Source organism: Ambystoma mexicanum, chromosome 2q (genome assembly GCF_040938575.1).
Source record: "Ambystoma mexicanum isolate Mex_15411 chromosome 2q, UKY_AmexF1_1, whole genome shotgun sequence".
In the NCBI taxonomy this organism is placed as follows: domain Eukaryota; kingdom Metazoa; phylum Chordata; class Amphibia; order Caudata; family Ambystomatidae; genus Ambystoma; species Ambystoma mexicanum.
Window position 1 is genome coordinate 298024826 of NC_090924.1, and position 25944 is coordinate 298050769.

The following is a 25944-nucleotide window of genomic DNA, read 5'->3' on the forward strand; positions in this document are numbered from 1 at the left end:
CGGGATAGAACGGCAGTGGTTTGCAGGCCGGCCATTTCACCACTGCATTATATAATCTGATGAAAAATAACAAACAACTAAAGGTGAAATGTCCCATTTCGGTACTCCAAGTTCCAGGGAAAACATTTTTATTGGTTCTTGGAGTTTAAAACATGCACATCTTTTAAAGTTTACAAAATCACTAGTAGAAGAAGATATCTGTTGTAATATGCATGGGCTCGTGCATGGGCGGGCACCTGTGGAATGTTGATGCATGTTCAGCAGTCAGCGTTCCACAGTGGCCGTTAGGTCGAGGAAGCTGAAGCTGGAGGCCTGTGGGGTCGAGCAATGAAGTACATATAATCTTCTTGCCTGTGTGGTGAGACTTTGTCAATATCCTCTCTTGGTTTTGTGTGTGTGTGTTGATTTTATGAAAGGCAAATGCCATTCGTCCTGTTCAATTTGTGTGGTAATGCAAAGCCAATTTAAAGAAATGTGCATATTTCACCTTAATATTCTAATTTCAGGCAACGTCACATCCCATTGCGTTTGTGGATGAGTCCGCACACTTTAATTTTTCACCCCTGCCCATAAGTAATGTTTAGGCTGAGCAATTGTTTTCTGTGCAAGCACAACATAACAATTGAGGTACACATATTGGCAGTTCTGCGTGCTTTATGACACACGTGTTTTTTTTAAATCAGTTGTGGTTTATAATATATGTACTTGATGGTTTAGTTTGCAGATTTTTGGTATTCGTGTCAAGAGTTCAATTGCATTTTAAATGGTGTCTGGTCAAAGGTTCGACACCAAAATGATCGAATGACCAAAGGGTCGAGGTAATAGGACCGAAAACCAAAGGGTCCATTTTTAAAAAAAAATATATATATATTTTTGGTTTTCGTATTGTTAAAAAAAGTGTTTTTTGCACCAAAAACGGGGGTTTGGTGCCCCCCCCCCCAAAAAAAAAATTCGACCCTTTGGTTTTCGGTCCTTTTCATTCGACCCTTTGGTCATTCCATCATTTGCATTCGAACATTTGACCTAGAACCATTTTAAATTGCTGCATCACTAGGGATGTGCAAGTAAATGGGATTTCATAGGTTATACTTACCTGTCCAACGATATCTGTTGGCTAGAAGATTACATGCTCTCTATATAGCGTGTTGAGAGTAAATTGGATGTCATATGTAAGGGTCCCGAAATACAGCTATCGTAATTCCTCAGCATCCAAGGAAAATCCCCACCTGTACCTTTCCAACACACCTTATCTCCTACGTTACACTCTGACCTGAGCCCAGTGCGTTTACACGCTGCAGTTGCAGATGTTCTGTGGGCCAGAAACGCGAGGTTTAGGGCACTTATCACAAAATATTAGCTATTTTCTTTAGAAAGTCGTGCTTACCCATAGGTCTGGAGGAATCACCGAATCACACAGGCAATCTGCCTACTGTGAACTAGGTGGGGGCTCGCCACCACCCTGTGTAGCTCCACAAAGTGCACCAAGGCCACAGATCAGAAGGTATTCCAGAGTCGTATGTCAGAACATTCGGCCAGGATTGCTGCTCGATGTCATCACGGTTTGTCCACAATTGTTGACTCAAGAAGTCCTGCACCTCTCAAGTTGTCCTAGGTAAGGGTTATTGCGTGTTGCAATTAATGTCATTGAATCGCACGTCATTTTGTATTCCACTTCGGTATTTGCAGTTCTATTGCCCCCAAAGCGCAGTATGACAAGTATCGGAATGCATTATGATGGATCACACTTGACATTGGCCAACTCACTGGGTCACAATGAGGTCTTTAATCTTATTGTTTGATACAATCATCCATGGTATTGTTATGCATGATGGGAACGCGAGCCGCTTTCCCACACAAAATCTAATGTAGAGTAACTTATAGTTTTACTTTGTAACTGAATCTACTTTTGAAGAAGTTCAGATCGCTAGCAAGACAACAGTGGAGCTTGTACTTGAACATAAACAAAAGAAAAGAAAACGTGGTCTTGTAGTGATACTTTTATGCAGCCTGTTAGAGCAAATCTATGCTAACACAGGCTGGAAGTTTACTACACTGGTAATCGCCTTTTCTATACACTGCTTTGTCTCTGGGAGACTGAATTAAATTATTACCCAAAATAAAAAACAAAGTATAGTCAAAAAAAAGATTTAGGAGCTCAATTTTGCACCAGAGCACCAAATGATGGCCGGTCCCATTACGTTTACACTGTAATGTAAACGGCTTCCCGCCGCAACATTTTTGTCATTTGCACTGCGGGGTGCAAATGTAATGGGCAAAAGGCAGCGTACAAGGGTGTACAACACCTTTTGCCCTGCACGTTTGCACTCCGCAGTGCAAAGTGAGCAAATGTTGCCTGGCAGGCTGGCATGCTAGACAACGTTTACTTTTGTTTGTTACTCCAAATGAAATAAACCCTTCCTGACATACTTGAACGTCTGCGCATGGTAAGCAGTGTTCCCGATTGAAATGAAACCCTCCCCAACATGAAAGCATGCCCGGGCGGGTTTCATTTGAATTGTACACGCTACTTGGCATGCTCGCATGGCAGGGAGCGTGTACAATGGATCCCTCTGGGGCCTGCCTCCTTTATGCTGGTATATAAGGCAAGGGGACCTCCAGCATTTGAGCCAGCATAAAAATCCATGCCAACGCAAAGGCTGGGCACTTGCATTGCAGAGAGGAAGGAGGTGGCGGATATGCGGGTTGCGTTCTGCCCCTCCTTTACACCATACACATGTATGGCAATGAGCCATGGCGTGATTGGAAGGTGTTAAAGCCTTACCCAAGGCTTTTACCCCTTTCAATCATGTTACAGCTCTGATGAACATGAGCCCCATAGAGTGCAGCCTGGCATGTCCAACATGTCTCTGAGGTTGCCATCGTCAGAAGTGCCTTGGCGCCCTAGCTTTTTTAAGGGGGTTAAAGCACCCAGCCTGAATCACTGTTGTCATTGCTTCCCCTTAGTCTTGCCTATTACGTGGCACTAAAAGCGCTGCTTACAAGCTAAAAGTATTGTCAATGAAAGTGAAGATATGAGAGAGATGAGATGTAAGGAAGGACACAGCATGTGGATGTTCGTTGGTTATTTATGCGCCCATTGACAGCCCTTGGCCATGCAATGGTCAACCAATTCACTACTTGTACCTCCCACTACTTGTTCCTCCCTGTCCAAAGCACACCCACTGGGATATTTTTAAGATAGCTCTATTAAGCAAATATCAAACTTTGCTCTGTGAAGGATATCACAGTTATTTCAAAGCAGTCTTCTGAGAGTTAATGGCTTAATTGCCTTCAGCCAATTGATGTGTAAGCAGTTTGTGTCTTCACATCTGAAGTCCTGTTAAAAATAAGCATTGACAAAGCCAATAGTGTTGACTTAATTTTAGGCATACGTCCAGGTACTCGCTCCATTTTATGGCCAGATAGTACTGTTCTGGAATTGTCTGGCAAATGTCCATCATATGCCTACACACAATCCAAAACTGTTTGATTCGCCAATGCTTATTCAAATTTGGCAGCATGTTAAGGCATGTTTATAGCCACCATAGGGGCAGGGATTATTGTACCTTTTTGCACAACTGGGTTTGAGATTGAGCCAATCACTGCACTGCAAAATACAGAGCCAGTCCTGAATCTAGAAAGGTTATCAAACCAATCAGAGTCCACTACTCCAAATTTAAAACTTAGAAATATATGTTATGTTACTTTGTTATTGGGCATTTGTACAGTGCAGTTTACCATTGGTATGATTTGTATTAAATGGCATTCTGTAAAATGACAATTCGGTTTGGATTTTATGTAGACATTCAGTTGTATCTTGTTTCTTTTGCAAAACATTCATTTCCCTGAATCCTGACTGCCCCTTTGCACCAGCAAGAAGTAAAAGCAAAGAAGACTTTGCAGTACCCAGGCACAACATTTCTGCAAGATATCTTTTGGTTTTGTTTCCTTTCCCTTCTTTTCTTCCTCATTCCTGAACTCTGCTAGAGCCTTGAAAATATCCCCCATTTAAAGTTCCTGTTCCTATGTATTAAACTTGTTAGCAGTTTATCTAAACCTGTTTTCACGTATGTTTTGTTAGTCGTTGTTTTGCATTGAACCCTCTTTTCCCATTCACCTTCCAAAGATGGTGCCTAGTACTCGAGGCCTGCGCTACCGAATGGCATGATATGCGTTGGTATTATTGAGATCAAAGTCTTTCAGCCAGAGACACATAGAGCCCAGACAACATTTAATAGCAGAGTTCTGGGAGCTGGTAGTCCTACAGTAGAGAAAGATACGTTGAGCAGTGGACCTGTTGGTGAGTACTAGGACATGAATTAGGGACATGGCATTCCAGACAGAGTGATGTGTTAGAATACAGTCGGTGGCCCTCGTGGTGTAATTGATGGTGCTTTATGGCATATTTTAATTAATTCATGTTTTTTGTGTTCTTAAGTTCAGTTGGTAGGGACGTCCAATGGTGGGGGGTGATTATAGAGAAGGAGCTGAATCAAAAGATTGTATATGGTTGATAGGGAGGGGAATTAAGGATGGGGCTGAAGTGAATTTTCAGAGGAGGTGAGTAGTGAGAGATAGCTACAGCCCAATAGGCGGAAAGGAGGAGTGAAAAACCAAGAATGGTTTACAAGACCAGTAGAAGACATTTTGAGGATGTACCAATTGTGCATCAAGTGCCATCCAACTGGTATGCCGTGGGAAGAGGCAGAGAAAAAATGGTGAAGATTGTAGAGCATCTAGGGTGCGTATGGCAAAGTTGAGCATTCTTTCCAGAGGGGTGAAGCAGTAGAGAACGAGGACAGGAGGAGGCTGAGAAGTTGTCTAGTATGAAGGCATCATGAAGCAAGACAGAGACAACAGATTCAAAGTTAAAACAAAATGTATTTATTAACTTAAATGTCATAATGGTAAAAGGCCAACCTGCCCTATGCTAAGGTGGGATGTCCATACCTAAAAAGAACTAAGGATTGTCCGAGTCAGTACGTTCAATTTAAGTCTGTCTGTGTCCGAAACCTATATTTTCGCTCACACCTAAGCTATACAATGTGTAGGGATGTCAGCAATAAATGAAAGTGTTCCAAATAAAGTGCTGAGCTTCTTCCAGATCTAATCTTACTCTTCATCTCCCTTTCCCAAGTTCAAAGCAGTTCCAGAATGCCTCAGGGTTCCTTTCCCCAAGTAGACAACACAGCTCAGAGAGGGCCTCAGGACTTCCTTTCCCCAAGGCTATATCACAGTCCAGAAATGGCCTCATGGTTCCTTTCTCCAAGGCGACAATTCTTCCAGCTTGCCAGTGTACAATCAGTTCAAGTCTCTTAATTCTCACAACCGGTTCTAGGTCACTTTTATAATCCTTCAGGTTCAGTAGATACCAGTTGCTATCTTTCTGATTCACTTCAGCAATCTTCGTTATCAGTAAAGTTTCTTTATCTGGACTTTCCTTGACTTTTCCAGACAGGCTACTCTCGGTCTAGGTGCAGTTGTCGGACCACACTGTCCACCCATAACAGGTCACGCAATCGAAAACCCTCACACAAGATTCTTTCGCATCACACCTGTGCTTTGGTTTGCATTTACTCTGAATTCTCCTTGCCAGTCTTTTGACTTTGACACAGTGTGTTCTTCCAAGCACCTCATTCGTGGCACTCACTCTCTTCCACCACCTTGTTTTCACAAACTTCATTAATGCGTACCACTAATTTTTCACATTATTCCAACGTTTCAAGACACATCATAGAGGCCTGTGTAATTCATGGATTGAATTTAGATACTGTTCTTATACCACACATACCTCTCATTCCATCTGATACAAATATGACTTTCAAATTCAAAAGAAGACCGTTTCGTATCCGTTTAACCTTTTCAACGTTTAGCCTTTTCAGTGACCATTAATAAGTCTCAGGGACCTATGCCCCTTCCTGGAAGCGATCAGTCGTAATTCCGATATTTAAGAAGGGGGACAGAAGTGACCCTATGAATTACCGACCGACATTGACCTTTGAGATATGCTAGAATGGCATATATTGTAAGTAAAGGGAAACCCCGTCTTATTGGGACCTAGGGTTTAGCAAATATATTATAACAGAGAGGTGTTCTAACCGTTCAATTCTTTATGCATACACTGTGCCATAATTTTCTGATAGGGGTTCACAATAAATGTCTACTAAGTTCCCAATTCAAACATCAAAAAAGAATAGCAATTTTATCTTTTGTGAAATTGGATATGGGAGTGGGAATTTATTTGCCCCCCTCTTCGATTATCTTTATTTAATTGTAATTTCGAGACGTACTACTTACTTACACTGGGAACAGCTAGTTATTACATATTTGTTAACATACAGTAAAGAAAATTATTCAACCTCCGGTGGATTGGTCAAACAAAGGACCATCAGTAAGCTACAGGCTAACAGTCCTTAGTATTGGCCTTCGCCAGCATCTTACTCGTAGGCATGTTGGCCTATGCATACTGCATATTTGAGGCCCATCCACCATGTACACTTCCAGGATGCTATTGCTTGGATAAAGCAATTCTAAGCTATTGCCTGTTCGCCCCAGGTATGTTACTTTACAGAGACTGGGCATTAAGTCCCCAATTATCTTCTATTCCCCGGCATGCTACCATGTAAACACAGTTCATATGTGGGCTTTTTTGATATGTGGAAACGAAGTTCAGGCATGCTACAGATAGCATGAAATAAAATCTCAGCCAGCTGGTTCCTTCCAAACATTGCATGCAGATATTGCAACTCTGAGGCCATCTAGCCTGTTTTGGTAATGTTCTCATGCATGGAGTGCAATCCTGTTGACCAAATGACATTCACCTGATAGGTCTGCAGTAGGAGATGGGGGGCCCATCACCCCCTAGAACATGACTGCCGCAGACGGTGCAGAACAGCAGTCAGCAGTACTCAAGGGCACGCTTTTGCCTGATGAGGTCCATCTCCCTGAAGTGAAGTACAACTGGTTCCTGCTAATTATTGAAGGGCTTAAGAGTAAGCAGGGTGCAAGTAAGCGGGTCTTTTTGGGGCATGTAGTTGGGTGTAATTGCCATTGATTGGCTTACTGGGGGCCTTCTTGGAGTTACAGGATGATCCAAGCAGAAAAAGATCTGCTACCACAGAAAACTAAAAGGGCGCTTCAGTCACGCGATACCCATGGTCATCAGCAGAGCAGACCGTTGACGTTGGGAAGATCGCCATTGCACGCCATCTCTAGAAGAGATGGCAGTTGAAAGCATTGAGCAATTTAATTGGGTCATGCAAGGTCATTAAAAGATTGATCACCCCAAACCCTCATAGAAGGGTGGGACCTTTGGCTTAAAACAATTATCGACAGGAGTAATTCAATGTCAGTTTGAATAATCGTGTACATTATTTATTGAATGCCTGTCACGTAGCTCCAACCAAATTAATATAGCCTGCAGCCTTCAAATGTCCCACACAGATTAAGTCCTGCCTCTTTTCTCTTTACAAGGTAAGGGGTCGGAACAGACCAAAATTACAGCATAACTTGTCTTCCAAAACCTCAGGCTTCAGTGTGTGTTCCTGTGTCAGGCTTGATGCCTGCATTGCCCTGGAGAATAAGCCTCTGCTGCCACAGGTGCAGATAAGTGTGGCAAAGATGCGGCTAAGTATCCTTCTACCACTTTTTAGAGTTTGTCTCCCCAAGTGACAGAGGAAATTCCTAGATGTGGGTGATTTGCCTGCTTCACTGTAGGGAACCTAGCTACGCCTTAATGATGAGTCTCAGTAAGGCTGAACCATGTCTATGGTCACTTGTGTTCCTGTGTAGAAGGGACTTGGCCTTGTAGCTGGAACTGGACTGCGCCCATTGGTGACAGGGACATGGCTAATTTGCATATGGGATGTCCCCTTCTTTAATGGCACAGGCGGTCTAAGAAACATTCCTATAGGAGGTTACCCAGAGCGATGCCTGTTCTTTATTAAAAACTTTCCATCCGTCAATTTCTAGTTTGTTTGTTTTCTTTTGTGAGAGAGGGTATTGCAAGATGGGAGAGGTGGGGTCTCCCTGCTCCTTGCACCATAGTAGACCGTGTTGCCCCTCACTGATGAGAGCCAACATTGGTGGTCGGATCAAGACTGATTTGCATAATGGTGGTGCAGATAGAATGTTGCCTAAAGAAATGCCAGTCCTTATGACAATAAAAATTGTTCCATTCATTACTTTTTGCTGACTCTGGGACACGGGGTCATTGCCTAGCGACCTGGGGTACTCTGCATCTTGGAGGTGGTTTCCTACTGCAAGTGATCAGCCACATCAGCGCTTTGCACTGGGGGACGGACCCCCTATCCCTCGCAAAAGAAATGGCTGCATCGTACGGTTCAGATTTTCCACTGGAATTATTCACGTCCGGTTGTTCGTAACACACTTGATTAAAACATGACTGTTTTACGAGGGAGCGTTGACGGCCCGTGCCAACATTATGCAATATTCATGGAATGGCAGCTGCGGCGCCTGACAAAGAGCTCATCCGCCCTGCGTGATTTATGGTCCGGGCGCCATATAAATATAACTGACAGAGAATCCAACGCCAGTGTCGCCGCCGGAAGATAAGTCGACACTTCATTGACAAGTGTGCTGCTATGTGCAGACGCCAGGCCTCACACCAATCCTACACGTGTTTTCACTTGAAAGAAAACACGCAACGTTCTGATTTTATTCATGCAACGTTCTGATTTTATTCATGAAAAGTGAACATCCCACTTGTTATCGTTATTGTGATATTGGCGATGTATTCATGTCGTGTTGACCTCGCTAGAAAGTCGACCGGTTTATAGTTTTCCGAGACTGCACTTAACCGCTTTGTGAGCCCAACGTCACGAGTCGGTGTGGAAAACCTTACTACCGACGTGCTGCCCTTTACCACACCTCTCAGCTGCGTATTAATGCATCTCCTATGTCCTTTCAGGTGCCTCCGTTTCCCGCTTCATGGGCTGGCTCTTATTGGCCTCTGTTCCTCGCTCCTGCTGCTGCAGTGTGACACATCCCCGCTTCACACGGGGTACGCCACAGCCTGTCTTACTGTGGCCCTGAACTTCATCGCGTGGCACTTCTGTGCCGGCGGTCTCTTGGGAGGTCATTAGGTGTTAGGCAGTAATGGTAAACACGGTGCTTTTTTTTAGCCGATTTTTACTATCTGCCTGTGGGCTCATGGGCGTTGTTAAGCTCATGTGATATTTAAGAAATACGGCATGCCACGTGAATACATGTCGGCATTTGCATTGGAATTTTACATGTTTTACTCCACCCAAAAAGGTTGGAGGTAAAAAAAATGTTAGCCCCCCTAGACAGCAAGTTTTATTTTATGTTCTGTTACAGAGTTATTATTATGCTGCACAGCATCAAACCCATAGTGGGCTTCGAGCTGCTGGCTTCCCTGGACGTTGCGTATTGAAATGGCATTTATAACGCGCCTATACACAAGTGGTGTGCCCCCGTCTGGCATACCCAGACTTTTACAAGTGAAAAAGAAACATTTTGTGATTTGCTTTGGTGCGTGTGGACGTATTACGAAAGATCATAGATCGGCCTTGTGGAAAGGTGGTCCTTAACTTCAGTAACAGAAATTTAGGAAGTGGTGCTAGGTGCACCCTAAATGGCCTCATTCTTGCCCTTTTTACTGCATAACTCACATAAAGGGTTATACCACTTAAATTACCACCCCTAAACAGAGCTAGAAATTCATTTGATTACTTTTCAAAAAACATGACCAGCAGCTGTTTGGAAATACCACATGCAGTATTTCCGATATTTCACGTCTGCTTTGTGTTTACTCCCATAGAGGCAGAACACTCATAATTGTGTGGCAACCCTCAGGCTTCCGCATGCAGCAATGCGAATTACTTCAAGCAGAAATCTGACGCGGTACACCACAAAACTTATAAGGGCTTGATTTTTCTGTCTTTGAGTTCTTGTCTACTGCATCCTGTGCAACACCTCCCTATTGACTGTGCCACAGTTCATCCCCCCCCTGTGGCCTGCAGTTGCTATCGCTCTGTACTCCACATTGCCACTACTTTACTCTCCCTGTCCAACAGGTTAGCTCTTCTGCATTGCCTATTACCTGTCTACGAGTCAATGCTCGAAATGGGAAAAATGTACTGTGGAACCCTCTTATCTTTGGAGGGGCGAGGCCTGGGGAGGAGGGGGCAGATCACAATGCCGTATCTCTTCAGAGAACCCAATCCTGGTCGATTTGCATAAAAGCAAAGAGCATTATGGGAACATAATTATGTCATTTTAAATTTGAAACATGTCTTATTGTGATTCAGTAAGAAACCGTTTTGAGCGAATAATGGAATTTGGGTTATGCAGTTTTAATTGCTCACACTACTCACCCTTACAACAAAACGTCTCTACATTGTAGGACACATATACCGGTCTGGACAGCTACAACAAGTATGTGAGGCTTTGGCTGTTTCTGTATTCAGTTGCCCATGCCGAGTCTACTGAAAATGCCCGTTTGTTGAAACGGGTTGCTCGTGCATGTGATAACAGATCTTGCTGGGAGCCTCCTGTTCTGAAGCCGAGTTGTCACACGCACAAGCAACCCGTGCTTCATCGAGCAGACCATTTTCAGAAGACTTGCAGTGCTGCCTCATAGAAGCACGGGTGTTGTGAGTGCCGTGGGCAAGCCCCTGGGTCTGGGGAAAGGGCAGCAAGACACGTCTTGCTGGAGCCCCACGCCATCGTTTTTTCCAGGCCCATTTTCTGCGCTGCTATAAGTGGAACATTACTCTACCCTACTACTCTTATCACTCCCTCCCTGTGCTACAATTTGTTGCCACATTCTGTACATTGCCTCGCCCTATGCACAGCCCGCCCATTCCATGTTATGGAGGTCTGTGCTGCACATCACCACTGTCAGTGCAGGTGTTTACTCATATCCTGATTCCAAGTGCTAACTTTTTGTGTACTCTGTGGTATCTCTTACAGGCATTGGCGCAGTGACCATTTGGCAGATCCTCCCCCACCCTTGACATTTTGGGTGATGTTTGGGCTTTGTTGACTTGACCTGGCTGACTTACAGAGCTGTGACAGGACAGACAATGAACAGGCAGCACAGTTAATAAAGGCTCGGCAATTACTAATGTAAAATCGTGTCATTGTTAGCACATGTATATTTATGCCTACATTTTTAGGCAATTGAAATCGTGATGGGCGGTTAGGACTTGCATGTCAGGGGATTGATTGGAAGGGTAGTGGGGACAGAAAAGACAGCTAATTCCCTCAGCAGTGCTTACGTGTGTGGTTCCAGACGTGAAGGAGAGAGTTAACTGCTTGCAACATTGAAGCTGCGCTAGAATAGTCTCGTTAGATACCCCCCACACAAATAAGTTGACTCTCCCCCACAGTCTCTGAAGTCAGCGCCTCTCCCAACATTTGAAGGGTTAGCCGCCTCCCCTGAACGTTTTAGCCTAGGGGCACCCCTGCTAACAAGTACCACAGGCTATGAACGCCCAATAAGGACCACTAGTCTACAAACGTGCTTGGCTCCCAAAACCTCTAAAACCTGTTTAATCTCCGGTGTGTCTTTCTTCTGTCCTGCTTTTATTTGCCACTGTTATTGGAGCCCCCTACAATTACACTACAGCTCATGGTACCTCTACTGTGTGATGGCTTCAAATGTCTTCTCTGCCTCACCTAAGCACTCTCCAGGAACTCTTCACCACTGATGTACTTAATTATTTATTTTGGAGTCTTGTACCATATAACTAACTAGGCTCTGCATCTGCTCTGCATAGCATTTTGCTTCCACCCATACTAGCCACTCTTGCCGGTTTCTGAAATCCCTTAACAAGTCGTAGCACCATCTGCAGAGCAGCATACCCTCCCTCTCTGCAGCGCTGCAATAGCTCAGAGAAGGGACTGGAGATGGTAGGGCGCCTGCGCACTCCACGTTCCCCAGAGTTCCTTTCAGCGGCACCCATTAGCTCTCCTGGTGCTGCGCTCTCTGCAGCTTGTGTGTCTAGCATCGGTCTGAGCCATGCCTCGCCCTCCCCTTGCAGCACTCTATTGCTCTGCTGTCAATAGTGCATCTGTTTCGTCTCCCCGGGCAGCACTCGCCTCCCCGATTTAGGGCTTTAAGTGTCGCTCTCTTCCCTAAGCTTTAGTTCAGTATTTTGCATGATTTCCCCCCTCTCGTTCTTCCCTTTAACCGTCATAATGTTTCTAGAAAAGTCGTGGCCTTCTAGGGGGCTTACCTTTGGGACCTTATTTAGAATAACACAGTCTGCGTCAAGACATGCAGATGGCATTTTATACCACATTTCACCGTATATGCGTAGGGAAATCCAGCGTGTTACATCATTCCCTTTAGCTCTAAAGTTGGCCCTATAGGAGGCCCAAACGGTGCTACGGAGAGATTCGGTAAAAGCTAGCACTGTTTTTAATGTCTTCAAGTTTTTTCTCTTGCTGAGGCAGAAGATGTAATATGCAAAAGGCGCGCGAGACAAGTGCAGCCAGAGCCCTGCCAGGCCATTGGTTGCCGCAGAGTTTTTTTTTTCTATTTCTTATCCCTTGGATCCATCTACAGCAGCAGAGAGAGATTACAATGACACTCATTGTGCCTAGAAATGCAGCTGCAGAAATTTGACTAGATCCAACTGAAGAAAACAGGAGCAGGTGGGCCAATAATGTGACCTCTCGGTTCTCAGAAGTATCAGTGCGCGCTTGGGCCCAAGGGTTCACGGCACAGAGCCGCAGCAGGGACGCCTCCTGGAGAAATGGAAATTAGTAGGAGCGGATCTTCTCCCATGGCTTGGATGTGGACTCCATGTGTCGAAGAGCCACAGCTTTGGGGGAAGGGGAGCCACAGTCTAAGACGCTTTTTTATGCAACTCATGTTTATGTTGCCTAGCTGCACTCTCATTGGATGGACGGTGGTCCTGATCGCTGCAGCCCAAAACCGGACTTATCAGCTATTCACTATTAATAAACCATAGTAAAGGAGAGGTGTGGAACGCCTACTGTGTCCACCACAATGCGGACTGTAGGCCCCTTCAAATAGCTAGGTTTGCTTGTATATGCATTTGTTTGAAGATCAGGGATGTTCATTTCGATCAGAAATGACTTATAATAACACATTTGCAGATGACAGAGGCATTCCCATGAAGGATGCCTGTACAAGAACACAAAGGCGAGAACAAATGGTGAGCCAGTTTGAGGGTGAAAAATGTGGGACATATACCAAGAAAAAAACAGATGACTTACAAAGGTAACACTGACATAAGGGAGCATATGCTTCAACCTATAGAGGAGTAGTATGTAAGGATACAAAACGACATTATTAAGCATCACTGGAAAAAGTGGTGGGATCAGTTGGGGGGAATGGGGCAAGAGGGCAGTGGGTAATTCTTCTAAGTAAGTGAAGTTTAAGCCGAGCTTTGAAATGATCCACAGTTGGGTGGGCTTGGATTTTGATGGGCAGTGGGTTCCAGCTTAGTGGGGTGAGCAATGAGAGGAGGGTATGGGTCCGTGAGGTTGAGTGAAGGGGAAGATTAGAGAAAATAAAATGAAGAATAAACTGAGATACAGTCCGACAGATACTGAGGAGCAAGACCATTGATATCTTTGTAGACTAGGAGAAGGATCTTGAAATGGGAGTGGTTGTGCATGGAAAGCCAACCAGCATGTTGTCTGTAGGTAGAAGTGGGGGAGGATTTGGGTAGATTGCAAGAGAGCGTGGGTTCGCAAAGTTGAGGAGTTTGTCTAGAAGGAGGAAGCAGTAGCGAGGAAGGCCAAAGAGTCTGCTTGAGCAGTAGTCCGCTTTGCTCTGCATGAGGGTGAAGAATAGAGTTTTTGTAGAGTGGTAAGTCCGAAAAGGGTACATTTTCAGAATGTTGAGAAGGTTAATATAAGTTGCAGAGGCAGTGGTAGGGATGAATTGTTGTAGTTTGAGGTCACTTTCAAAGAGGATCCGCAGATTGCCAACCTTGAGCAAGGGAGCAAGAAGGTCAGGCAGGAAGGGAATGGGAGATGGGAGAGGGGAGGGGAGGGATGGCTTTGGAAGCTGGGAAAAAGATAATTTTGGTTTTTGAAGAGTTCAGCATGAGTCAACAAAGAGCCATACAGTGACGAATTTCAGTGAGACAGTTTGTAATCCATTCCCAGATGGCTGAGGTGAAGGAGAGAAAGGAGAAAAATATTTGTGTCATAAGCAAAAAGATGATAGTGCAAGCCAAAGGACGAGATACGTCTTCCTAGGGCAGAGGTATTGAGGGCAAAGAGCAGCGGTCCAAGAACTGATCCCTGGGGAGGGTGACAGCGAGAGGAGTGGGGTCAGCGGTCTGTGAGTTCCAAGAGATTTTAAAGGATCGACCTTCCAATTAGTAGGCGATCCACGAAGAGAGCAGATTTGCAAAACCCAAAATCCTGGAGAGTGAGAAGAGAGAGGAGTGTTCAACAGTTTTGAAAGTGGCAAAGAGGTATGAAAGGTTGAGTGTAGAAGAGAGATTGGAGTCCTGAGACTCAGTGAGAAAGTTTGAGACATGCATGAGTGCAGTCTCGTTGCAGAGTTTAGCACAGAGGCCAGATGGAAGTGGGTCTCTGAGGCCCCAGTGATCCAATTGAAGACCACCTGCTCAAGGACTTTAAATAATGGGGAAGGAGAGAAAATGGGATATACTTTGCTGGGATGTTTGGTAAAGCAGAAGGTTTATTCAATAGGGCTAAGCAGGTACAGTCATAGATCTGAAGGAGGCAGGGAAGGGTCCGGCGTGGGGAGGGCAGGGAAGAGGGCTGGGGGGCTTGGGGGGAGAGAGAGAAAGCGAGAGAGAGATATGAAGATTAAAAAGCACAGTGAGATACGGGCAAGAAGTTGAGACTAAATATTTAACCATTTGTGGAGCAAAATGTATTTATTTATTCAATATTTGTATGGCGCTTCTACAACAAGACAGTGTTTCGGGTAAATAGGACCACAAGATGGGTTGTCGCTGCGCAGGATGGGTGTCAATTCAACAGGCGAGGTGGGGGGAAATGAAATAGTCGAGTGTAGAAGAGGTAGTGGAAGAGATGGTCAACAGAAAGTGGGTTGGGGAGGAATAGAGAGGATGGCTGTGAGAGTGTCATGAATTATAGAGATGTTAGAGGAAAGGTAGTGAGCATAGTCATTAGCAAAAAGCAAAGAGGTAATGGACATTGGCTTTCGAAGCGTGAACAAAGTTCGGAGGGTAGATTAAAGTTTGCAGGGGTGATTGAAAATGGAGGAGTTCCGGTTTGGAAAGTCCAATGCAGGGGTGCAGGCAACAAGGGAATTTTTGTAGGCAAGAAGTAAGGATGGGGTGTATAATTTGCACAAACAGCATTGGTCATGATGCATGCATGTTTTGAGGGCTTTGAGATAAGGGAAGAAGAAGAGTGGTAGGAGGAGGAATAGGGCTTAGTCAGGGTGAAGGGTGGATGAAGACAACTGAGGAGAATGAAAAAAGGGTGCAGCACAAGAGAGAGGGGGTAGGTGGGTTAGCAGAAAGGGAAGGGGTGGATGGTTAGCTGAGAGGAACAGGTGTAAGTTGAGTTGGGCTAGAATGGGGCTCTCGGTTGGCAAAAGACAATTAACAAGCCTAAAACAGGAGTGTTCCTTGGTCCTATGAGGTAATAGATGCTCTGGGGTGAATGGATAGTGTGAGACCGGCATGGTATCAAGAGAGACACAGACTCAAATGGGTAAGTTTGAAAACCTTCATTTACTTAAGGTTCCTGGGTTGGTGTAATGCCTGCCTGGCCCTAATTCTAAAGGGATAATTCCCTCAACTGATGTTTCTAATGGCCGTCATTGTCTAAGAGTCCAAAGTAAAATTCTGCCTGTGTCCAAACCTATGCTTGCCCTCACTCTATACAGAAATGTGGTAGGAAGTCTTTTCAAAAATAAGAAAAATAGTGGTTCAACAAAAATGGAAACCAGGATTGTTTCAGGTGGTCTTTCAACAGGTGCGTTTGGGTCAAAGTCACACAAATAAGTTCAATGCACAGATGTATTCGTAAGACCTTATCCACAGGTCCCTTGTAGTTATTCCAACTACATTAAAATGTCTTGAAATCCATTGGGGTTCCCTTCCCCAAGCTTTAACTTCATCAGGTTTCAAAACACCATTCAAAATAACAGAGTTCCTTTTGCAAGCATTCCGGGCCTCCCTTCCCCATGTTTCAATCCTCTTTACCAGTTCAACATAACATAACAAGTCTCTTACTTGGTTAGGCCTGTTAGGGTTCTCTTCCCCAAGCTCAGGCCCCTTTCAACTTTGAAACACAAAACGCAGTTCTTTATCAGAGTGTACTTTGATTTATTAAATAGGTCTCTCAGGGTATCTTCCAGCTTCCAAACACAACATATGGTTTATTACAGTTTTGTCTTGAATTCATAAACCATTCTTTCATGGGGTAGAAACAGAGGCTTTTGAAAATGCCAGGCTTTTTGCCTTTCATAGGCACAACCACTCTGACCCTTTTGCCTCTCTCTTTACCTCTTTATTTCCTTTAGATGCTCTTTGCATTCCCTTTCTTATACTTTCCTTTACGTGAACACTTGCACCCTTCTTACCGTTCCCCTGGCACTTTGCTTTCTTTTGCTTTCCTTTACGTGCGCACTTGCACTCTTTAACGTGTTGATCTGTTTTTCCTTGCGTGCACCCTTACACCTTCTTTACTTATTTGCTCTCAGTTCCCTGCACCATTGCACCCTCTTCTGGTTCCGTGCACACTGGCACCTTCCTTTACGTGCCACAGGCACTCTTCTTTACCTTTCTCATGCCTCTCTTATTACGGGCCAATCACTGTTTTTTTCCTCTTTCTCTTAACTTTCGCTTCAATTAGGCTTTTTTTTGCCTTTTGCCCCAATTTGCTTTTCTTACTGCTTCTCTTTCGCTTTCTGTCTCCTTGCTGCACTTTCAGCCTTTTCAGTTTTCTTTCACTTTTAATTTTCACACTTTTCTTTCTTTCTGAATCTATGCCACTTTTTTGTTCGTGCCTTTCTCCCGCTCCACTCTCATAAACACATGCTCCGAGGTTTCTATTACATTCTTACATGAAACTCACTGGGCAGCATCACGTAGATAGGCAGCTCATTCAGGCAATGCAGGATGGAGGTTAGGGTTTCACCTCGTGCCCCTCAGGCACCTTTGGGGTCGGCAATGGCCTCAAGCGAACAAGCACTTTGCTGGTCCTCGCCTGCGGAATGCAGCAACGCTTCTCTGGCTCCCTGGAGGCCTGCCTCCCTCGTCACGCTGCAGCCCACACACACTGGGCCAGCTTCTTAGCGCACCGTCTTCTTCTTGCCTGCAGCTCCTGTTTCTCTCTGCTTCTGGGCTTCTCTGGACAGGACTGCATCCCCAGCTCGCTCCAGTTTCTGTGACTGATCACACCTTTTATAGCTGAACACACAGTCAAATAGAGTCCGGTGTGAATGGTTAGCTACCCATGCCTGACTCTGCCTGCTCCATTAGTGGGACAGTGATTTTCTCTAAAGTCGGTTGCCCTTACTTTCCCCATGTTATTCCTACGGGTAATCCTCATTGATCTTAGTGGCCTCCGCGTTGTCTCAGTATTTCTTGGAAATGGGGAGGGGGAAATTAGGTGAGAGTGTAAACCCCTCCACAAAGGGTGAGGCAGAGGAGGGTAAGGTGATTTTAGGATTGGGGAAATACCATGTCTCGCCCTCAGGCATTCTCCTCCCAATCCCCCGTGACCCTCCACTCAGGTGATCCTCCCTCGCTTGTTCACACCCAGGGTCGGGATCCAAAAGCGATGGCCCTTCCCTGGCCACCTGAATAGAAGATCCTGAGGGAGTGGGTGGGAGAGTACCGTCGGGTTTCTCACAATATTCGATGGTTGGAAGAATCCCTATGCATGGAAGCAGAAGTCGTGTAAAGGGTGAGATTAATTTTATTTCCACTTCCCTTATGATTGGTTTCTTCTTAGGTTGCGAAGGGTGCATGTACCAGAGTCAATTATTATTTTTGTTAAATATAAATACCTTTATGTATGCATCCGACATCCTCGTGAAGGCATTTTCCTTTAATGGTCTGACATCTAGGGAAGACGATTCTCACGTTTGAAGGTGTGAAGCACGCATGAGACCTCCCTCCATCCATCTCGCTGCCCCCCTGAGGGAGGATCCCACCTGATCACTTCAGGTGTAAGGGAGGCGAAAGTTCTCCTCTTCCAAGGTTTTGCTGAAAGATGAGGCTGAGAGAGTGTACCTAGTTGGTGGTGGAGTCTTTGATCAACTGTCTATTTCCTAAGGATCATAGTTTATTACTGCAGGCCTTGGCTGTTGGTTTGTGAGCAAATGTATGCCTTAAGTTAAAATATTTACTGTTTTTGTTGCGTATGTGGTGAAGAATTCTGTGAAAAGTGATACACAGATACACAGTTACTTTTGTAGAAAGCGAGAATGTGGAATATTTTTTGTGATGCAGTTTGAAGCTTTGACCAAAAAGGCTTTATGGTGAGCTTTTCGTTCTTAGGTTAGCTGTTTGTCCTTAACCATTCTGTTAGGCGAGGATAGAGTTGTGTTTGGTGCTTTTGCTGGCAAGATTCTGGTGAGTGCAATAAGCTGACCCAAAACCGGTGGTATAGTTGAGAGAATGAGGCTTTGCAATTTTCCACACTGAATCGGGCCAACTCCAAAGTAAGTGGAGCTGTTCGCATTTGTACTTCTGTAGGCCATGAAGAAAGCAAGGACTTTTAGAAGCCCTGCATCAGCGAAGATGGCCCACTGTATTCTGGCAGTCCCATGTGGACCTACCACGCCAGACCATCATCTTTCCCCGCACCCTTCCCTTTTATTTACACTGGGGAATTTGGATTTTCTTCAAGTCATGTTGCATTATAATTAATACATTGTTGTAAGACATTTTACGTGGTTTGGTTTGGGGGATTGGCCGGTTGTCTCTGGCCAGATGTTTTACTATTCAGCAGTTGACTAAGAGATTGTGAGCTGTGCGGAGGAGTGGATCTGACAATGCCCAAGATAGTTTATGGAACCTCCTTGCGCACACTTCCTTTTCCACCAAAGCCTGCATTAGTAAATCCAGCTTGCAAATGAAGATGCGAATCAGTCCGTGGTTCTCAGAAGTGTAATGTCTGAATCCAGGCCAATTGGCAGCAGCTCTAGGATCCAGGGAAAAAAGTATTTGAAAGCTTTAAGTGTGTCGGGACTAGCTGGGGCAGAACCCTGGCAGACTTCAAAAAATGTTTCTGAGCCAGGCAGGCGCATTGTGCTGACTGGGCTGGAGCCCCCCGCACCCCTGCCCCGAAATGTTAGCTGAGGAGCGGGGCTTCCGTGCTGAGCCTTTAACAGTTCAAAGGACCAGGAACATGGACCCTTTGGCACTTTTTGTTTCTTCCATGCATATCCACAATCTGCTCGGCTGATCAAGCACTGCCCGTTTTCCCAGTCACAGCCCCCCTGAGACACACAGGCTATGTTCCTGGCTCTGCAGCCAGTGCCGTAAGGAACTCCACAACATGTTTCTTTTGTCATCAGCAGCAAAGCCTTTCTTATGCATGATGGTGAATTTCCAACTGAAAGACAACCAGTCTCCTTGAAAATCTGTGACAGTTAAAGCAAGAAACCAATAAAGCACCCTTGGAAAATGTGTTCATACCCATTACGTCTAATAGCTTCATATGCTAAAAAGTAAAGTTTGCTTTGATGTCCTTAGTTGAATGTTCTTAAAACCATACATCATAACACCCTGGAGGTTTGTTGGAGCAGAAAAGAAGAGAAGTTTATTTTTAGCATGGTTTAAATGGAGAAAGTTGATATGCATTCGGTGTTTGATGGAGGCGAGGCAAGTGGAGACATTAGTCTCAAGAGAGTCGGAGAGAGATGAGAAAGAAAAGAATAGTTGCGGGTGATCAGCATACAAGTGAGGGGAAACACTGAAAGAAGATATAAGTTGAGGGCAGTGTTAGAAGTAGAGCCTGCACAAGAGGCCGAGAAAGAGTGATTGGAAATGTAGGAGGTGAACAAAGGACAGATCCAGAGAGACCAAATGAGGCAAGAGAAGCTGAGAGGGTGTGATCAACAGTATCAAACGCTGCCGATAGGTTAAGGAGGATAAGTACAGAAGAGTGTTTTGTTGTGTGGAGCAGAATGAAAAAAGTTAGTGACATGTAGGAGGGCTGTTTCTGTGCAATGGGCGGGGCTAAAACCAGACTACAGAGGGCGAAGTAAGGAGTCTGAATTGAAATAGGAAGACACTAAAGCATAGACAATCCGCTCAAGTGATTTTGAGAGAAAAAGAAGAAAAGAGACAGGTCGGTAGTTAGAGCAAGAGGAAGGGTCGAGAGAAGGTTTTATGAGAATGGGGGATAATTAAAGCATGTTTAAAGGGGAGGGATCAAAGAGACAGGTAAGATCAGAGATAAGATGGGATAGACAGGGGGAATTGGGGAGGAAGGGAGAGAATCAAGGGCCGAGCAAGTTGGGTGGGCATGATGTAAGGGTATTAGTTAATGATGTCCCCATACATAATGCTGCTGGGAAAAGCCATTGGCGACATTGCAGGAATGTCCCCTCCTCCCATTTAAAAAAACCAAAAAAATAGGGGTTGCAGGGATGTCCCCCACATGTTCAATGTAATAATGTCTCAGCAAAAAAACATAACTTTTTTGTCAGGGGACATTTTTGTGGGGACATTATTACATGGCACCTGGTGCAAGTAGGTAGCAGTGTCAGAGTTGGAGAGTTAATGAAAAAAGGGAAGGGTATGAGTAGAAGACAAGCACTTGGAGGAGACCAGATTAGATCAGGGAATGAGGACGAGTTATCAGCAGAAGAGGAGGCTTGATCAGAGAATGCGGAACGAAGATTAGCAATTTTAGAAATGAAAAGGTCGGGGAACTGAGTTGCCAAAACAGCAGATGAGATAGAGGGACCAGGGGATTTGGGAGAGAGAATTCGTGTAAGGAGCTTAAATAGTGCCAAAGGTGATGAGAAAGAGAAGTAGTCAAAAATTTGAAACATATTTTTGGCGTCTGTTGGAGGGTGTTGTAGGAAGAATGGAGAGAGGAAAGAGGGGCAAGGTCAGTGAGAGAACAGGATTTTTTACATAGCATTTGAGCATTATAGAGTGACGATGGAAAGGAAAGAAAGGAGGATGACAGCCATGATGGAGGCGGTCGCCGGGATGGTAGAAAAGTACGAGAAGGATAGTGGGAATCAAGAACTGATAAAAAGTGGTCTGAAGAGTAGTGGCTGCAAGATCAGGGGAGAGGGAGGAAAAGGAGTCAATAGGTGGAAGCGAAGAGTTAAGAGTAGAAAGAAAGCTTTATCTAACCTTCTTTGGTGAAAGATGAAAATCAATTTTTTTGCTACATCTCTTAAAACTTCCCTATTGACTGCCGTTTTGATAAATGGAACCCATTTGCTAGTTAGCTGATGGCAGCGTTTGTATGTTATGTTATGCTATGTTAGTATTATTTTTATAGCACGAAGAGTTTTCATCATATTGATACATTCTCCAGCAGTGTGTCTAAAGTAAGTAAGTGCCCCTGTACTGTTTTTACGTGTCACAAATAACAGTCGTTTATATAAATTAGGGTGATCAGACGTCCGGGTTTTCCCGGGGAAATCAGCCTCCGTCCCGAGGTTTCGGGAGTTTTTCATTTTTCGTCAGGGTTTGCATGTTTGGGGGGCTACGGTCAGGGCTTTAAGTGGGCCGGGGCCTGCCGGGGCTGAGCCCCGGCAGGCTCCGAAATTTCGTTTTGAGGCGGGGCCCTGCGGGGCCCACTGATCTCCCCTGGCAGCCCCGGCCACTACACGAAAAGGCATTTTTTTCTACAGCCTGAAGGTCTCGCTCGTGAGCGAGAGCTTCAGGCTTCAGAAAAAAATGCCTTTTAGCCATAATGGTGGCGCCGCACCTGCGTGGCATCCCGTTAATCAAGTGATGCACGTGGGCCGGCGCCACCATTATGGAAAAAACGTGAGGCCGCTGGAAGCAGAGGCCTTGCTTTCTAAATACTGAAGCTCCCGCGGATTCACAGGAGTTTCAGTCTTTAGGAAAAAGGCCTCTGCTTCCAGTGGCCTCACACTTTCAGCCTTAATGGTGACGCTGTCCCTCCCCAGCTGGCGAGGGGCAGCATCACCATTAAGGCTGAATAGGCGAGGCGCTGTCCCCTGCCAGTCAAGCCTATACCAAATAAATGCAGAGATCAGCACCTCTCCTCCATTGGGGAGAGGGTGCTAATCTCTACAAAAGGCTGCCTGGCAGGGGTGCCAGTAGCCCATTGAGCCTGGGCTCGTCAAGGGGGCGTGGCCTAACGGGCCATGAAGACCCCCGTTGTTAGGCCACGCCCCCTCGATGAGCCCCAGCTCCATTTGTAGTGCCACTTAAGGCACTGGCTACGGTAATTAAAACCGTAATTACTTTTCACAACACTTCCAGAATTTTGAAGTTGGAGGTTTGGCTAGAACCCCCAACCTCTTAGGTACAAGTCAGAACACTTACTGTGCCACAGAGACTGGCTTGGAAATTATTGTCCAACAAGCAATGTAATATCAATTAGAGCTAACGCTCGTTTTGAAATAACATGCCACGATTAACAGACAAAACTGCACAAATGATATTATATACAGTTTATAGAAAGGAGAAGTGCTGGAAATATGGTTGGGGGTGTGTGTTGGGGGAGGGGCGGTAATTGGTGGGCTGCTATGGGGTAGTCCCTCTTTTATGTTGTTGGCCGTCCCAGTTTTTTGTTTCGAAAATCTGGTCACCCTACATAAATGCTGAACGTTCCTGTACATTAACCGCAAAATAAGTATTTTGTACACTTACTAGAAGAGGTCAGAAGATATTTTTGGGGGGAGGAGTGAATAGTGTCCACCGCTCTACTAGTGCTCCTGTCTGGTCCAAAATGAAAGGGCCCTTTGCAATCCCTTGCAGAGGTGATGGATGTCAGAGTCACTGCATGACTCGGCACACTCACTCGGCTACCGTGCACACTCAGGTCAGTTGCATCACATTTTCGTCAGTATCGCATTGCAAGATGCCAAGAATTAGGATGACCAGACTTTCAAAATAAAGAAATAGAACAGGCCACAAACATAAAAGTAGGACTGCTGGCTCCCAGGACTCCAGTAGTGGGATGAGGGGTTAGCTGGACATTCCTTCCTCTGGATATAAAGTGTTTGGATTTGGCCTTGGCTCTAAGCATGCTTTTGCTCTGATTTCTATTTGAGCCCTGGCTGTGAAGCTATTTCGCAGGGAATCTTTGTAGTACACTCAGTTAATGCTCGTAGAAAAGATGCAATATTGAAGGATTCCCTTCCAAGAGCTACAATATATGCATTGTGATATACACAATTAATCAGAGAGTAGCATTCTCCTAATTAATTTAGTCTGGAAACCACAAGTACCAGAATGCAAATAAAGACATGCCTAATTTGTGTTATTACTTAAGTGGGGGATTTTTAGGAGTCCAACTTTAATCAAGAAACTCTGTGGGCTTACGGTGTATGCTGCTGGATCACTTTCTCACCAGTATGCAAGGGGGAATAGGTCCTCTGGCCTTGGCGGTATGGAAGGGTTTGTGGGTACCACCACAGGTTAAGGATTGTGATAGGATACGAGGGGGCAAGACAACGAATACCAGGTTCGGTTAGTGCACTGAACTTCAAAAATTCCTGGTCCTATGTTATCTCTTGCAATCTGTCTTAAAAAACGTAAATGATCCAACAAAACCACGTTGGAGAGAAGAAGGTGTTTGTGGGAAAGGTTGTCTGAAAGCGCCAATTAGTTTTGCATGAAGGGTTAAGATCTGGGAGATTTTTCGGCTTTTTACTCGCTCCGTCAGCAGCAGTGCTTTATCTAACTAGGTGCCTTGGGTGCAGCTGCTAATGTTCAAAGTGTCTGACATAGATAGCGCTCTTTTATTGAAGTTTAAAGTCATTCACGGATCTTGATAGCCACTACCAGTCTCCTACAGATGTATTTGTGGGTTTATGGTCATTGCATCGAATATTTACCATCGAGGGACCATTCCATCGAATAAAAGGCATTGAAGAAATGCATTATTTTTTCATTTCATTTTAATGAGGGGGGCCCCCTCAGAACCCCATTTTTTACCCTCTAAAACCCATTAAAATGAAACTTCACCCTTTACATCGAAAAAACATGCATTCGATGCATATTTTTTCAATGCATTTTTGTCAATGGAACGGCATTCGATGGTAATGGTTTAGATGAAATGACCAGATACCATATTTGTGTAGTTAGATAGCTGCTTGCTAGTATGTATGATTTGACAAAAGGAGGGAAAGAAACGAAGAGGGATGGATGGGAAGTGAAGATGGGAAAGGGAGATAGATAAGAAAAAAGTGTACCCGGTAACTTTGGTAGTGTCGATGTGGTAGGGGTGCTAATTAGACTACTACCAAATTAAGTTACGCAGGGGGTGGAGAACCTGAGAAATGATGGGAGTTTGACACTCAACCAGAAGTCAAGTGTGGGACAAGTGTTTGTGAGGAATCTAAGCAAAGTGTTGGTGAAGAGTTGGGTTAGCTGCCTAAATGCAAAATATATCTTTCCGAAATGAAGAGAGAGAGGTGGAGGGTAACAATGCAATGGGAGATGAGGTCTTTGTTGGAAGATTAGCGGTGCTGTTGAGATTTTGTCTTTAGTAATGACTGTCTTTGGTACAGAGCATGTACGCGACCACTGAGGGTTGTCTAGTTCAGTAGTTAGCCTTGGGCAATACCGACGGCTGGGAGGATAGCTCAGGGGCAATACGTTTGTCTTTGAAGCAAGACCACACAGAGCAACATAGGTTCGAATCCCATACCTGTACTTAGAGACTTGCCTCAGGTATTGAGCGCACTGTAAAAGATGAATTAATTAAGGTGGATTTCATGGTGTGATTCTGCTCCAGTGGATCAAGGAACACAGTTATTCTTGGGTAAAAGACAGGGGGGAGTGTTATTGCACACACTGCTGCTTGGGGTAGTCGGGAAGGGGAGACCGAATAACATTTGGTAATTTGGCTCCTCCTACCACAGAAACCTTTGTTACATTAAGCTTATATTTACTTTACGGGATGAACGTGGCTGAATAGTCTCAATGGGGTTTTGAAGAGGTGCAGCATTGGTTAATATCTGTCTAGTACATGTTGTTCCATGGAGGTGGCTTGTTGTTAGGTCCATTTTACACACGGGGTCGGGTACAGATCTCCCCTTTGGTGAAGCAGGACATGCAGAAGGGTTGGTGGGCAAACTCTGATGCCAGTAGGCACTGGAGAGCCATTGTGGAGTTACATGGCGCATCTCTCATCGCGAGAAAAGCACTGTCAGGAACCCTAAGGGTACTCTACAGCCACAAGTCCAGCATCCGCGCATAAGGGTACAAGACTACTGAGAGTCGATGGAAAGAGTGGCAAAAGGGGTTTGGAAGTCCTTCCAGCCTTAAAATATTGGCTGCGATATAAGGAAGTGAAATGACGTAGAAGTATAGTTTAAGAATAGTGTGCAAACATGTATAGGTAAACGGTTAGGAAGGCGTTGTCTGGGCAAACCCGCCTCGTTAGGAATAATGTATTCCTCACGTGGGGGTACAGTTAGGGCGTGCAGAACCTGAGTCTATGAAGTTACTGATCACCTGTGAGTTAACTGCTGCAAAGAAAAATAATGCAGGCAGTGACACTTGTTTTCCCACAATCAAACTGGCCGACTTCTATTTCATGAAGGGTCCAGAGGAAGGGCAAGTTGTTTGCCGCAGGGGCCAGTTTGGCTGTGGTCCAGAGGAAGGGCAAGTTGTTTGCTGCAGGGGCCAGTTTGGCTGTGGTCCAGAGGAAGGGCAAGTTGTTTGCTGCAGGGGCCAGTGTGGCTGTGGTCCAGAGGAAGGGCAAGTTGTTTGCCGCAGGGGCCAGTGTGGCTGTGGTCCTGAGGAAGGGCAAGTTGTTTGCCGCAGGGGCCAGTGTGGCTGT

At 45.0% G+C, this 25944-nt stretch overlaps 1 protein-coding gene across 1 annotated transcript in view; it reads left to right on the plus strand.

The window, feature by feature from the left end:
- The first annotated feature begins 274 nt into the window (after window positions 1–274).
- The window catches only part of LMF1 (lipase maturation factor 1), a 2253577-nt gene continuing 2227907 nt past the window's right edge, over window positions 275–25944 (plus strand). Inside the window, exon 1 of the mRNA XM_069647258.1 lies at window positions 275–358. The gene's annotated coding sequence lies outside the window, so the exon portion shown is untranslated. The remainder of the gene's footprint in view (window positions 359–25944) is intronic.